This window comes from Puntigrus tetrazona, chromosome 9, assembly GCF_018831695.1.
Source record: "Puntigrus tetrazona isolate hp1 chromosome 9, ASM1883169v1, whole genome shotgun sequence".
In the NCBI taxonomy this organism is placed as follows: Eukaryota; Metazoa; Chordata; class Actinopteri; order Cypriniformes; family Cyprinidae; genus Puntigrus; species Puntigrus tetrazona.
Window position 1 is genome coordinate 22,040,770 of NC_056707.1, and position 15,787 is coordinate 22,056,556.

General features: G+C 37.2%; 1 protein-coding gene across 1 annotated transcript in view; it reads left to right on the top strand.

Annotated features, from left to right (window-relative positions):
• The first annotated feature begins 14,125 nt into the window (after positions 1–14,125).
• Positions 14,126–15,787, top strand: part of LOC122351625 (ubiquitin-conjugating enzyme E2 E3) — a 35,042-nt gene continuing 33,380 nt past the window's right edge. Inside the window, exon 1 of the mRNA XM_043248837.1 lies at positions 14,126–14,275. The gene's annotated coding sequence lies outside the window, so the exon portion shown is untranslated. The remainder of the gene's footprint in view (positions 14,276–15,787) is intronic.

Below are 15,787 nucleotides of genomic sequence, written 5' to 3' on the forward strand. Positions count from 1 at the left end.
TTGCTAAAGCTCTGAAACCGAAATAAAGTTTGAATTAAGTCGCATGCCTAAACCGCAAATAAAGTTAATTTGATAATCAATTGCGTAAACAAATGCATGTAATAATCAGCATTTTTAAATAAAAACAGAGTTGTATATTTAAAGATTTAGAATTTCAGTTGCGCATATTGCAGTGTATGTGTGTGTATATGTTTTTTTTTGACTGAAATAAATTGAATCAAACATTATACCACGTGATTCCCCATAAATCTAGTTGATGTTTGTGTGGAATCGTCCCCCAGCCCCGTCTCTGCTCCATCATGCCCCTTTAATGCAACAGCACTGCAGCACTTTTCTCTATCACATCAGACCATGGAGAGCTGCCGTTTACCACCAGCCGCCTCACAAATCACAGCTGCTGGGGTTTGATCTACATTTCACAGAGCTGCAGGACGGTACGTTGCATCGGCCTCTTATTAAAGTAACAGGTGTGACACAAGTGAGCCCCATCCTAGCCTGGCTCTTTAGTCTCCATGCAGGAGAATACTGATAATATACAAATTAACTTACAGGACATAAAGATGAATTGCTTGTTGAATGTATAATAAGATTCCACTGACATAAACATAAAAACATGTTTTTTTAAAGCTATGACACAATAATGCAACAATTAATGGAAAAAATTTGGTAATATTTATTCACCCTCAGCCTCAGGTCATTAAAAACTAATAAAGAAACTTAAACTTAACTACACTAAAATAGACTAAAATAATTAAAATTAGATGAAAACTTAAAATTAGATTAGATTAAATTATTCTTATTTCTGCTCCAATTAGTTTTTGAAATATTAACATATACAGGGCTTGCAATAAAAAATAGTTTCATTGCAGATTTGCAGATGCAAACGTTCATTAAATAATAAAGACGACAGAACAAATAAATAATGTAGTGCATACAACATTGCTGAACTAAAATCTAAATATTAAATAAAGTGTACTTAAAAATATGAAATGCTACTTTGAAAATTAGGTTAAATTAAATTCGATTAAATGAATTTGAGATGCGCCACTTAAATTATTAACTGGAAATAAATAAATAACTAAACCTAAACGCCAACTGAAGTAAAGGTGAATTAACCCGAGTGATAAAAACGTTATATAAAAAAGCATGTTACAAAATAACTAAAAAAATAAAACATATTGAAACTAAACTAACTGAAAATTATTGAAACAAATTAAATCTAAAATATATATTTTATAAATATTTTATAAAGCACATATCAAAATGACTAAATCGTCAAATAAAATTAAAATGAAAATCTATTAAATAAAAGGTAGTTCTCAATATTCAAAAAAATAATATATAATAATTATTATTATTTTTAAATAATAAAATAAATACTATTAAACCTACATTCATTACACATAAGACAATGCTTCTTAATCTCTAACAGAGCGATCTTTGCACTACAAAATGTTAGTGAAAATAAAGTCAACTGTCAATCCAAACTCGACACAACTGCAAGTACACTTTCCATGCGGCAACCCTCCTTAATTGAGTGTGCATAGAAAAAAAATGTATCAACAGAACAAAAGAAAACAAAAGGGATGAAAAAAGACTGTGGTAATGAAACACAAAATCAGCTATCTTTGTGTATATCCTGTAATCCCTCTTTTAGCCCCAGGCCTCAGCAGCAGAAACTGGAAGTAATGTCCCTAGACACTCTAAAGACAACAAAGAGAGCACACACCCAGCACATTCACAGCTCACACCCATTTCTCACTCAACGCCGCTCTCATGCGACAAATCATTGTGAGAAGTCTACGGTGATTGCGAATACGTTTGTCGCGAGAGAACCGCAGTTTGTTTTTGAAACGTCCCTCAGGTTGCAGAAGCTTCTGCGTGAATCTGTGATCTAAGTGGCTTCTACCTCTGCGGTGAGCCAAGAGTTCTGAGCAGTATCTGCCATGATCTTCCTCTTGAAGAAAGCTAAGTTAAATTAAATGAATGTGAAGTGACGCAAAGGCCACTAAAATTCAGAAGGGCAGGGAAAACAATGGAAGGACACATGCCTTCAGCCGCTCGCAGGAAATGCAGCTCCTCCAGGGGCCGTTTTGACCCCTGCCATACCGACCTTGAGGTCCGCACAGATGCAAAGAGCCCATCCTGCAGAACATAATAGCTTAACTAGAGAGAGACAAAATACACGTGCTATTAGAGTACAGGAGGCTGAATGAAAACCATTTGCCATCAGTGGTTCGATTGTAACGTTATGAAGCTTCACCATAGCTCCATTTTGTGGAGTATCCACTGAATGTAAAGCGCGTACGCCCTTCTGTGTGTCAGCCGTGACAAATGGATGTGTTTTCTGTGTGTAATTATGCTTTGATTTGAATGAATGCAGCGCAACTGTGTTTGTCGCAACTGACAGAGAAGAGTGTCCGCAATTTGCATCCAGTGGATATTCTTTAAAACAGTGCTACGTTCAAGGTGTCGAATTTTTGAATATAGCTGTTATTTCTGTTTTCATTCCGTACAAAAACCTATTTTCATAGCTAGTATGGGTTTTGTCATTAATGACAAAATTGAGGGGTGAGAACTAGAAAGATACTTTGATATAACTGTGTGTACTGATTTGAATCATTTGTAACAAACATTTGTACGTTCACGGCTGACTGCATACTTTTGCCAGTAGAAAGAGCTCATCAAGAGCTTTCGTTTGATATAGATATCTCCATTTCACCGAAAATGTCACTTAAGGCAGGAGGGTTCTCACCCCTCGAAATATTAATAACCTTGAATGCCAAAAACCATGTTATGCCTGAATTTTTTGATTTTTTAAGTCAAGTCAAGTCTGCCCTGTTGTATATAAAAAGGCAACTTTCATATTTAATGTTGGTTTTAAACTGAATTGGCAGCACCACACGCTGACTTGGAATTAAATAAAGTTGAATTTACCAAATTACAGTTCATAGAAATTAAAGGAACACTCCACTTTTTTTGAAAATAGGACGATTTTCCAAAATTGGACAATAGAAGATTGGAAAAACGTTGCCTGGTCTGATGAGTCTTGATTTCTGCTGAGACATTGAGATGGTAGGGTCAGAATTTGACGTCAACAACATGAAAGCATGGATCCATCCTGCCTTGTATCAACGGTTCAGGCTGGTGGTGGTGTAATGGTGTGGTGGATATTTTCTTGGCGCACGGTGGGCCCAATAGTACCAACTGAGCATCGTGTCAATGCCACAGCCTACCTGAGTATTGTTGCTGACCATGTCCATCCCTTTATGACCACAGTGTGCCCATCTTCTGATGGCTACTTCCAGCAGGATAACGCACAGTGTCATAAAGCGCGAATCATCTCAGACTGGTTTCTTGAACATGACAATGAGTTCATTGTACTCAAATGACCTCCACAGTCACCAGATCTCAATGCAATAGAGTACCTTAGGGATGTGGTGGAACGGGAGATTCTCATCATGGAGCCGACAAATCTGCAGCAACTGTGTGATGCTATTATGTCAATATGGACCAAAATCTCTGAGGAATGTTTATGCCACGAAGGATTAAGGCAGTTCTGAAGGCAAAAGGGGGTCCAACCCGGTACTAGTAAGGTGTACCTAATACAGTGGCTGGTGAGTGTATATTTATAATGCAATGCTAATCATTCTGTCATATGATATCAGGTCTGGTCACAAAAATAAAGTTATTTTGAATGCTTGACTGATGTTATAAAGTGAATTTGGAGTAAAAGTTATTAAGTTATGTTAATATTTGTTTGACAACAGGTTTCTAAACAAGCTCATACACAATGAATTCCTTATGGATACAGTGTCAAATCACTAAATATCATTATTTTTTGTGAATATATTGGATTAGAGAGGCAAAATGTCACCAAAATATGGTGTCCAACACAACCAGTTGGACCGTGCTAGTTCTGCAGGACTAACCAGCAAACTACACCAGCCTGGAAACTCACGCTGATTTAAGCAGATCTGTTCCACAGGAAATAAGAAAGCGAAGGAATGAAATCACAAAAGAAACAGGCTATAAAAGTGGAAGCCTACACGGCTGAGCGAGCTAAATCTCAAAAAATGTTGCTAGCCACGCCAAGCCTAGAATCAGCCCACCATTACATTCTATTACCCATCAGGGGAGCCAAAGAAGAAGTGGCCGCAGATTGCAGTGATTAAAAACAAACTCTGCCAGTGAGCAGTCAGAAAGGAGGGGTTGCACTTCACTTTGTGGGAGCTGAATAATACAGCTGCTCTTCCATACGGAGAGGGGCTGGATTCGGCTCGCTCTGTCTGTCTGTGGCCTTGGGGACGCCTCTTGAAATGCCTGCACTGGCCAACAAAAATAACCAACGCTGACTTCCCACTGTCGCCACAAACCACCGCTGCACACCTTCCACCAAGCAGTCTCTAAGCCACAGCAAAACACAGACAGACAGAATGACCACATATAAAAAAATAGATCAACTTGGGACAATGGCTCTCAGTTTTTAGGCTCCAAACGTAGCCTGTCTAAGAAAGAGAGCGTGAACGCTTCTAGCTACGCAAGCTTGATTTCACACATTGCTACGTTCTGAAATGTGTCAGAACCACTAGTGTACTGCAAAACTCTGAGGCTCATTTACCCAAGGGAAGTGACGTCACGCATTGAAGATCTAGCCCTTTCTTCTACAATATGGATTAATTTGCTGTTTCTTTCTTTCTTTCAGGATTTTTGACAAGTAATTAACAAACTTTGCTATTTAATCAGATATATTTTCTAACTTTGCCGTTTCTATACTTATTTTATTTCAAGCACATGCGACTTTGTTTTGCACATGTGATTCCAGTGTTTTCTTCTGCATTGTAGACATGGCCTATTCGCTTGGGCTAAAATGCAAGCGTGTCAGCTTTGCCCTTACAGAAATTAATTACGTTTTAAAATATATGAAAAAATAAAATAAAATAATAATAATAATGATAATAATAATAATAATAATAAAAAATAAAAATAAATAAAATATAAACAAATATATATTTATATATATATATATACTCTAGACAAAACCAGTCAGAAGGATAAATTTTACTATATTTGCTGAATAAATAAGCTTTCCACTGATACAGATTTTTACTGTACTTTATATTCCTGTACTATATTACTATTTTACTGTATTTTGCTGTAGGAAATAATGGCAGCCTTTGTGAGCATAAGGGAATTCCTTCCAAAAATGTAATAAATAATTGATCCTAAACTTTTGAACTGTACTGTAAAGCGAAAGAAAAAAAAAAACTTTGAAGACGTAATAAAATACAAAACCAATATAATGATGTACATCTAATTTCTTTGTTTACATCCACTTATATATATGAGAATACTCTCAGACATTCTTTAACTATACACTGTCCAAATGCAGCACTCGTATAAAAATATAGCGTTAGTACCAAGTTGACTTGAAAATGTGCAAATGATAAACCTTCAAACTAACTATGATCCATTGCACCCTATTTACAACTATTCCGATCTAATAAATGTATCTCTATCGTGCCTACTAACCCAACTCATTTTATACTGATCATTTTGAGAGCCATAAACAAACATAAAAGCATATTCTACCCTGCGATGCTACATATTGTAATATATTCTGCAGGACATTTGTTGCACTGAAGTAAGTATATTCCTGTTTGTCATTGTGAGGCAGGAAAGGTGTGGAATTCTTCAGCGCTCATAAGTAACAATATTAATTCAGTCTATTTCCATTTGAACACACAGCCGGTGGCAGCGTAGCAATTGTGCTGTCAGAGGACAATGGGCCCGGTGGAGATGCAGAAAAGAGTGAGGAACGGGAGGGGGGTGTTGATGATTTGAGTTCAGCGGCAAGTTAAAGCATCATGCCAGAGGCAAATAAAAGACTATAAAACACTCCTGGACGGCACCCACAAGATCAGGTTTCCACTCCATCATTGTAAACCACTTTCCGATGCTTGAATATCACCAGTGACTGACAGCGTACGATTCTATCATGAGAGTTTTCACACAGCAGATCTGAATTCACAGATAAATAGAACGAAAAAGTGTTAATTCTAGAGAAAATTGAAGAGTACTCAGCAGTAATAACGGCATGATAATTGTGAAACTTGACTGTTTTACAATTCAAATGGTTCCCAGCAATTGAAGTCCATTAATTTTACAGACGTGTTGCGTGTTGCCAACCAAATGATTGCATTCTTTTATTTCTCCATTCCACAAGTGTTACTGGATAGATTTGATAAAAGGTCCTCATATTACGTTTTTTGGTTCACCGTGAAAAAAATTTAATTCAACAATATATGCAGTCACTTTCAATTCGGTTTACAAACAGCAATAAAATGATGTCACAAAAAAGGTTGAATGTCATGCGACGGACCAGTGTTGATAATATTAATAAAGAAAATAAACAAACAAATTTAAAAAAATATGCTAAGCATTGTTCTCGGTAACTGAAATCCCAGTTAAAATTAAATGTTAAATTTGAATAAAAAGTACTAAAATTACCTAAATAAATAATAAAAAATAAATACGAATAATAAAAAAATTGAATAAATGCAAAAATGCAAAAAGAATAGCAAATTACAAAACCTTTAACTACAATTTAAATGAAAACTAAACATAAAATTGAAAATAAAGACCGTACGTACTGTTAAATCATACAAGTAATACTAAAATGACACTGCAAAAAGCAAAAGAGCTTTTACTTGCAACTATCCCAAGTAATGTCAAAGATGAGGAAAAACAAAAGTCTATTTCACACTTTGAAGAGCCGTGCAAAATGTACCCAAGCATTGTTAAAACACTTATAAAAATAAAAGCAAAGCTTTTTCTGAATGGCTGTCAAAGGAGAAACAGGCCTTTTCATCCAGCAGGGACTAACAGGGTCATCCTAACCCGCCAAACCTTGACACATTTGATATTTTGCAGAGATCTCAAAATGAGTTTATAAAAAAAGGTTACGACACACCGTCTTACGAAAAAAAAGATTATGGCACAAGACACGCATTGCAATGGTTAAAAATGTCCATCTGACACTCAATTAAAAATAGAGCTGATGTGTGCTACCACCCCGCTCTTATAGACCTTGCTTGATTATCTGAGCACTTGAATAAACAAAATCCTAGTCCTAGTGGCTCCTCATGCAAATGTTTCATTGACTGCTGAACGAAAACACAAACATCAAAACAGTGGCTTCCAACAGACGAAGCACTGTGGTTTTTCTGCTGAAAACAGAGACTCCAGAGTTTCCACTGCTTACAGGGCAGCATTCACTGGAATCCCATCAATCAATGGGACCTTATCTCTGCTGCAAGTGTTTGGCATACTTCCATGCAAATTTGCGCTACACAAACACAAACACAAACACACACGCTCACAAGCCTGGCACAGTTTGAACAGACAGAACAAAGAGAAGGCAATATAATAATGACCAGTTATCAGTTTCCTTTCTGCTGGTAGATAACAGATTTTTTTTTTTCACTTTTAGTATAACCAATCTTGTTTACAAAAGCGGTGAGCGAGCACAGTGCATGTCTGTGACGGTATCAAAAAGATCAGAAAGATGACTGTTATTAGAACACTAGACGGGATCATCTGATTTTCTCTAAAAGGAAGAATAACACACTCATGAATGCTTTATTTATAAGGCTGACATAATAGGCTTGCTTGAGATTAGCAAGTTGTACGCATAATGATCACCGCCAGGTGCATGCTGGGTACAAATGCTATCTGACTTGTTTTGATGTCAAAATACAAAATACAAAATACTTTTACGAGTACAGTGTTTTAAGGGCCAGGTGCTGCAAGCGATTTCCACCAAATGAGGAAACTGAAAGTATGACGGAAATAATTTGCTGAGAATAATTTATTCTAAAGATAGAAAGGTGTGTCTGTGGTTAGTAATTTGCATAATACTCACCCCAGCTTTTCAATAATGTTGTTTCATACTTAACACTCATTATTATTATTATTAATAAAATATGTTTAATTATCTTTAAGTAAATAATAAATATGTAATAATACCGTTACTTTTTTAAACACTAAAAATGACATCCCATTTTAGTGTCTACATCAAATAAAACTTGCAAAAATATCTTATATGCACAGAAAGCACATTAAATGCGAATAAAGTGTCTAATGATGTTGACAAAATAGCAGTAAAATACCATTCCATCACATTCAGTCTATCAGAAATATGTAAAAAATGTATCAACATACTTATTCTGACTCATTAAAATACATAAAAGAAAAGTGATTATATCATTCTAAATGTTATTTTATTTTAGATTATGAAAATTTGCTGCCAGACAGGTATAACATAGTAGTTTGAAGGAAAGTAATTTAAAATTATTATAACAGCTTTAATTACATTTTTTTTGGCGTATGAACTATTGTTAAACTGAATCACATTTAGAAAAGAATATATCCGATAAACAGGCAATATTGCATTTATAATGGCAGACAAATAATAAACGCAATATTGCACGGATTGTCAATAAACTTTGGCTCTGTGTAATAAATGCAGCTTTATCTGAAAGCAGGTGATCTACGATCTACTACTAATCATGGAACCAGCTTTACTGACAAGATGCACATGACAACTGTAATCGCACAGCCATACATTTTAGTGAAAGTCTTCTGCAAATCATGGCTAACAGGTATTGTAGCCATTATATTTTTGCTTACAAGCTCCAAAATGTTTGTGAAATATAAAATAATGCATTTATGTTTAAAAGGGTATTTGAAGGCTTACTAATGGGAATAGATGAAGCAAAAAAGGTTTGGGAACACTGGTATATATATATATATATATATATATATATATATATATATATATATATATATATATATATATATATATATATATATAATATACATTGCAGTATTCCTAGCACTAGTAAGCTAGTATTCCATTTCAAGCATTCCGAGGCTCTGGGCCAATGTCAATAAGCTCAGTATTGTGTCACAAATGTAGAGCCTGGTGTGCTGTTCCTCCCTCTTACATCAGACATGCGTTCATAAGTTCACACAAGCTCCAATTCAAGCAGGGTCTCCGTAAAAAGCCCCAGCGTCGCACTTCAGCGCATCTACGGCACAGTACGTACAGAAAGTGGCCCACCGTTGAACTGGTGAGGTCAGAAAAAGCAGAACAGATTGCACGCAGCTGCTCTTTTAGTATCTGCATACAAAAGCAGTTGGAGCAAAACGCCCTGTTGCTGCAAGAAATTGGTATTTAAACAATTCTAATTGAATTTGTTACAGAGGATCTCCTCCAGCACTGTTGAATACGCGTAAACATCTCATTTATTGCGTCAGCCAAAACATACACGGTATAAAGCAAAGTTGACTTTTAAAAGCAGTGTTCTTTTGTTATTATAAAGTGCTGTCACGAATCAGTAAAACTTCACTGCAATAGGAACAGCAACCAGCTGTGCTATTAAATATTAATGCTCTTTTCTGCCTCTGTATGCTGACAGCCTAATTAGGAGATCATTAATATTCAAGTGCACAATCATTTTGGGTTAAAGCAATTGGAAAATGTACTCTCGTTTAACCTTTAAGGCACAAAATGTAGATTTTAGTTGAGGCAGCGTTGTATGTTTATCAGCAACGCTCTGGGTAAAGTAAACTTGATGATTTTTAACAAGCTGTAAGGCTCTTTTTTTCATAAGATTGGGTTTTAGTAGCAGGCGGTTTGTTGCATTTTAACCGTTTAAACAAACGGTTATAGGTCAACCACAACCCCACATGGATTTTTAGTTTCCAAAATGCAGCATCATTCATTGTTATGGACCAAAAAAAAAGTGTATTTTTCTTGGCAAGCACAATAACAGCTCCCTTGTTATAGGCACTATTATTGTCTGTCCCAATGCTCTCTTCTTCCTGTATATGTCATTCCGTGCATTTTTCAGCACACACAAGCATATTCAATCAGAAACAGCTTCTGTACGCAACATGGCATTTATAGGCCATCTTGTGCTATAAATTCAAAGGGAAGAGGAAATAAAATGACCGTAATTCTTGTGCTTAAAGTCAACATGATATCAAAATTGACCCTTTTTGCTTTCCTAATGCACATTCTGAGACTTACTGCCCATAATTCATCAGTTCTGTGTACTCTTCACAGTTCAATCAATTCACAATGGATAAAAACAAGCTTCATCCTACATTTTACGTTGCTTCACAATGAAACATTCTGAAGAATGGAAGTAAATGGGTTGCAATTTTATGCTGACTTTAAAGGGGCCATAACATGGATCTTCTTAAAACATTTTCATATGCTCCTAAAGATTCACCGACCCCCCAAAAAAGCCAGCCACACATTCACAAAAAGTATCATTTTCAACACTCTAACTCTGCAAAATTAACAATATTAGGAGGCGTTTCCCTTATGGCTGGTCAGTAAACGGCCACTGTTGTGCCTGGCTCATGCGAAAAAGCATGACAGTTAGTGCATCTTAATGCTGCTGTCAGATCCGATATAGTTGCTTTATCTCTCAACAAACATTACTTTGCAAACTCTCAATTGCACTGTGCCTCGTTTACGAAATAACCTTAAGTCAAATTTTCAGAAAAGAACAAATAAACCATGCACTCGTTTCTAAAGGCTGTACAGACACTAATATGTTTAAATCAAAACATAATGTCAAAACTCTTTACTCTTTGTCCCGCTGTCAGGAGTACCTGTATACAGTGTAGACAGCATCAGTGATTATAACTATAAGTGATGCTCACATCTGGTCAGCCATTAAGTGACTCAACACTATGAGTCGATGGTGTAAAATGATTCGTCGGTGTCTTCCTATTGAAGTATTCATATGCAAATTAATCTATTATGTGTGACATCATAAGCCCTTTTAGAGACAAGAGTCACATTAAGATGATCTAATTTAAACTCTGTCATCAATTACAACCCAAAGTCGCTTTTCCCCTTCTTCCGAGCAACTTGCATTTTAGTTTCTACTTGAGACATGAAATCGTATGGTTTGGAGCACCGTGAAACTATTTTTTTTTTTTTTTTTTTTTTTTTTTGACAGACTAAGGTCATAATTTCCGTTTAGACACGAGTCAATTCCGCTCTGTTTCTTAATATCAACATTCCAGTCCTCGCAAGCTTTCTAAAGTGTTTTATCTCTCCACTTATATTTGATTCATATCATGGCTTTTGTATTTTACGCTGAGCTCCCGTATGTCATTTTTTTGACATCCAGTGGTAAGCACAAACCCACACGGTTCTGTTTTCTTTTCCTTCCCCCTGCTGTCAATGCGCTGTCACACACGATAAGCACAAGGAGTGAGACACCCGCACACATCACACTGCCGAGAAAAAAATAAAAAAAACTAATACAAGCTCCTAAACCTGCCCTGCTCCCATCTCACCTGGAGATTATCACTTAGAATGCGCTTGGAGTGACGGCCCTGTAGCAGACAGGAAAACAGCGTTGCTCTCATCACTGCGATCTAGTTTAGCGGAGCGTGACATCGTTTGCTTCAAAAGTGTTCTTTAATCTAACATTTCAAAGCAGGCGAAACTGAAACCGAGTTGGTAGGAGCCATACAAACGATACGGAGATTAACATCTCAGTCCACTGACAAAGAACAATAGAGTTTGAAAGATCTCCCAGATATGAGCCCTCAAAAGGTATTTGGACACTTGAAGTCAGACTTAAAGTGTCTGAATGGCACTGATAGCTGAATATCAAAGCAAAAGAAACGGTCTTCGCTTTTAAATCAACCAGACTGAGTTTGGGTTCTTCGGTTGGCTTTGCTGAAGACACTATTCAGCAATATCGTCACTTAAACAACGTATGGACTGAATTAAGCTAAGTAATGACACAGTTGCCTTCTGTAGAGCTGCTAGCTGAATTGCATTTGTGTATGAATTTTGACAGTTATTTAACTGAACTGAATCGACACTGAACTGACTCAAGCCAAATAATGACTGAGGCTGGACATTTCGTGATTTTAATAGATTTTGAATTTTCTCAAGGAAAGCGTTTCTGTTCAAATAAGCTTTAAAATATGAATTATGAGAGTCCACTGGTAATACACTCCTATAATATTGAAGGTTAAAATGAACAGATTTGTATACGAACACTTAAATTACACTCGAGTAAGTTTTTATAATAATAAAGTTTTTTTTTATATAAATATTTAAAAGGTGGCTGTCATTTAAACTTAAAAACACCAAAATACAATGAGTATATTATATGCTGCGTATATTTAACAAAATCTTTAAAGTTCATTTTTGAGCAGACTAACAAGCTCCAAATATTCAGTTCATTTACAATATATTCAATTAACAGACAAATGTTTTCTTGGGACGTTTCACATACTTTTAACCCAGCCCTAATAAGGGCACTAATGTTTTCAGAAAACCCATTTAGAGCTGAACTGAACTTGTTTAATAATTGAACAAATCGTGCTAGACCAATGATGCAAACTTTAAATATTAGACAAATTTAGCCCTAAAGACAACAGGGCCGATATTCTGCTCAAATCGGTTCAGAGATGGTTCTGTTCAATTAAGCGACTCAGCAAAGTGATTGTCCTAAGCCTGTGCGCATTTACAGTTCCGACTGAACGCTAAATAAAATATCGCTTGCTAAAGCTATCTGGGTGGTATCTAGTAATGTAGAATAAACTGTGCCTTTGGAGATACCCGAGTGGCCTTACTGTACAGAAATACACGTGCAACCTCAGAGCTATTTTTAAAGGCTGTCAGAGGAAGGATGACTAACAATCCAGCAAGGGAAATAATTGGGCAATGTTCCTTAACATGTCAAATCACTTATTACAAAAAACAGACGCTATTGTCTACAGTGGAGTGTCTCAAATAAAGCTAAACAGATTAAATGTAACGAATGAACTCTAGCTTTAGAATTTAAATGGATACACTTGAACTTAAGCGTGCGCTGCAGAGTGTAATCATTACATTGAGTGGAAACAGAGATTTTAAAAACTATATACTATTGCAATTTTTGGTTATGTTATATCCATATAGTGTTCAATCCATCCAGACCAACCAGCTGAAATCGGTGGCCTAAAACAGGTCGTAGTGAACAGTATATGCTTTAGAGCAAAAGAATTGCATTAGAAAGCAGTATATTAGTCACTATGGAAAAGTCGATAGATAATACAGCAATACGCTGGCCTTCTATAAACTACTACATAAGTCATGCTAGCATAGGTACTACAGAGTTAGTTATTAAAATCAAAATACTAAAGGCTAGAAGTAAATGAAGTCACTTTTATTGAGCTGAATGTAATGTAGACTACAGTAAGCTAATTTCACGGAGAAGGATAAATGAATGATTATACAGAAATTCAATAGCAGTCATATATTATATAGCACTACAGACAATCGAGATTTTATAGATGACAGACAGTAAATAGAAACAAGTGAACAAACAAGCGAAGCAGAAGACATCACAGAAGAGAAAGCATATACTATATAGAATTGGTGCAGAATATACAAGTGAGAAGTAAAACAGATTATAAAATAGAGAAGTACACCTTATATCAATACAGAATACAGTGCAATTATGCACTATTAATAAGCAGAGTTTACTTTAGACTAGTGCAATAATGTAAAACGACTACAGTAGCGCGCTATACATTGATTCATATATATCATCGACCTCGTGCAGAAAAGTACTAAACAGTAATAAAGACTATAGAAAGGTAAGAGGAGCACACAGAATAGAGATGTACACACTCATTGGCTCCCGAGGTGTCATACAGAATGAAGTGTAGCAGACGACAGAGAAGTCAAGCAGTAAGTCATGCAGTGCTGTACTGGGACTCCCACCTGCAACGGAATTCCAGCCAAACTTCTCACCCACGCTCAAAGTTTCCGTGAGGTGATTGCTCTCACCATGGAGCCCTCACAACAACAACATGTCAAAACTTCCTCCCGACGCCACAACATCCCGCCTCGCTCTCGACAAGCGACACGACGGTCGCCGCCGACGTCTTCTTCACACGCAGGGTGACGGGTTTTTAAATTCCGCTCAGGTGGAGCGTATCGTGAGGCGATACAGTTTCACGTCGGTTTAAAGGTTGTGTGGGACCATCCGAGGCGGTAGACGCTTATGTCCAAGCGCTGTACAGCGCCGCCCGTCGGCCCCGAGTAAAACTGCAGCGCCTCCTCTCCTTCCTACTCTCCAATGTTCACAGCTCGGCCGGAGCCCGTCGTCTTCCCGGCTCCATTTCAACTGGATTTTTAACACTCCTAACCACCCCAGATCAGGACAGGACCGCGTCTAAGGTAAAGAAGAAGCTCTAAGGGTCTCGTAGAGTCCACGTTAGGCGGGGTAACATCGTCCTTTCTTAGTGTTTTCAGGTTTGAAGAGAGGGGAGCTCGAAACTGACTTCACGCATCAGTTGGTACACCATGCTGATACTGGAGTGCCTCCTACCATAACAAACCTCTTACAAAGGATTTTAAAAGATCCAATCTGAATCTTTTCGTCCCGGCGTGCGTTAAACGGCTCGATTTTTCCTCGCAATCCGCTCGCGATATCGCCTCGTTCTCCTAAAGTGAAGGGGGTGGACATGCTGCGAATAGGTGCAATTATTGCTTTCCTTTGCAGCTCTTGAAATCTCCTTCTTCTCAGCGACAGATTCTGCTGGAACCGCCGTGTGTTTTTCTCGTTTCCCCCTCATAAGCTCAGCCGCTTGCACCTATTCAGCAGATGGAAAGCGAAAAAACTCAAAGCTCTTTTCGCGGAGGAGGGTTTTGCGAACGTGTGATGGTCGCTGCAGCTTGTAACATTAAGCGCAAAACTGATACAATGTATCTCGGATCCATGTGAAACGTCATAATGGTTGCAACATTGTTGCCGCTGCGCTATTTACAAATACTATCAGCTCAGTCGCTAATGGATTAAGTTGGTGTGTGTGTGTGTGTGTGTGTGGCTTTACGTGTGAAAACGTGGACGTTTTGTCCTTCAGAATGACAACAGTTTGATGTAATTGGATCAGATCATCTGCACGTTTGCCTGTGTTTTCAGAGTCCAGATACCGTGGATTCATTTTGATCGTTGCTCTCCTGGCAAGCCGCGTTAGCGTTTATTCCTTAAAACTAACAAATACCTGTTTTTGCGTTTACTGGTACTTCTTTTAATTACCAGTGTAAGTAATCCAACGCTGACCAGTAGCCTCATTAGATCCTACTTGCTAGCCTATATTCATTCCTGTACTGACAAGTGGCTATTCCATTAACTAGTAGCGCATTTTTACAAAGAAAATCTATGATTCAGATATTAGCTATTCACTTCCAGCTATTAAGCATTCCAGCTGTTGCAGGCACCTATTCCAGTTTTTCTAGTACCTCTTTAATAGATACCTGCGTTTGTTAGTTTATCTAAATAGTTGCAACTATCTATTTCACTATACCTTAAAGGTCCATTTATTAGACGCTAGTAAATTTTGATTTATGCATTTGGCGGATGCTTTTGTCCACACTAGTAACATCTTTAATCTCATAAACGAGCCATCGCGACTAATGATCACTTTATTATAGATTCCAGTGCATCTAATAAACGAGTAATATTAACAACGGATATCAATGCAAGTGTTTAAAAGAGCTTGTTCTTATTGCTTGTAAAAATACGTCACACACCTTTTTGGCTTCTGTTTGTATTTAGAAACGTAAGGGTTAGGGTACCGGGCGGCCTTGAGGTTAGGGTTTAAGCTTCCACCGAGCAAATTCGAGATTTGCTTAAACCCCAGGAGACTCCTGTGATCGCAGCCAGCCCTGCTTCAGAACCTCTTGTTG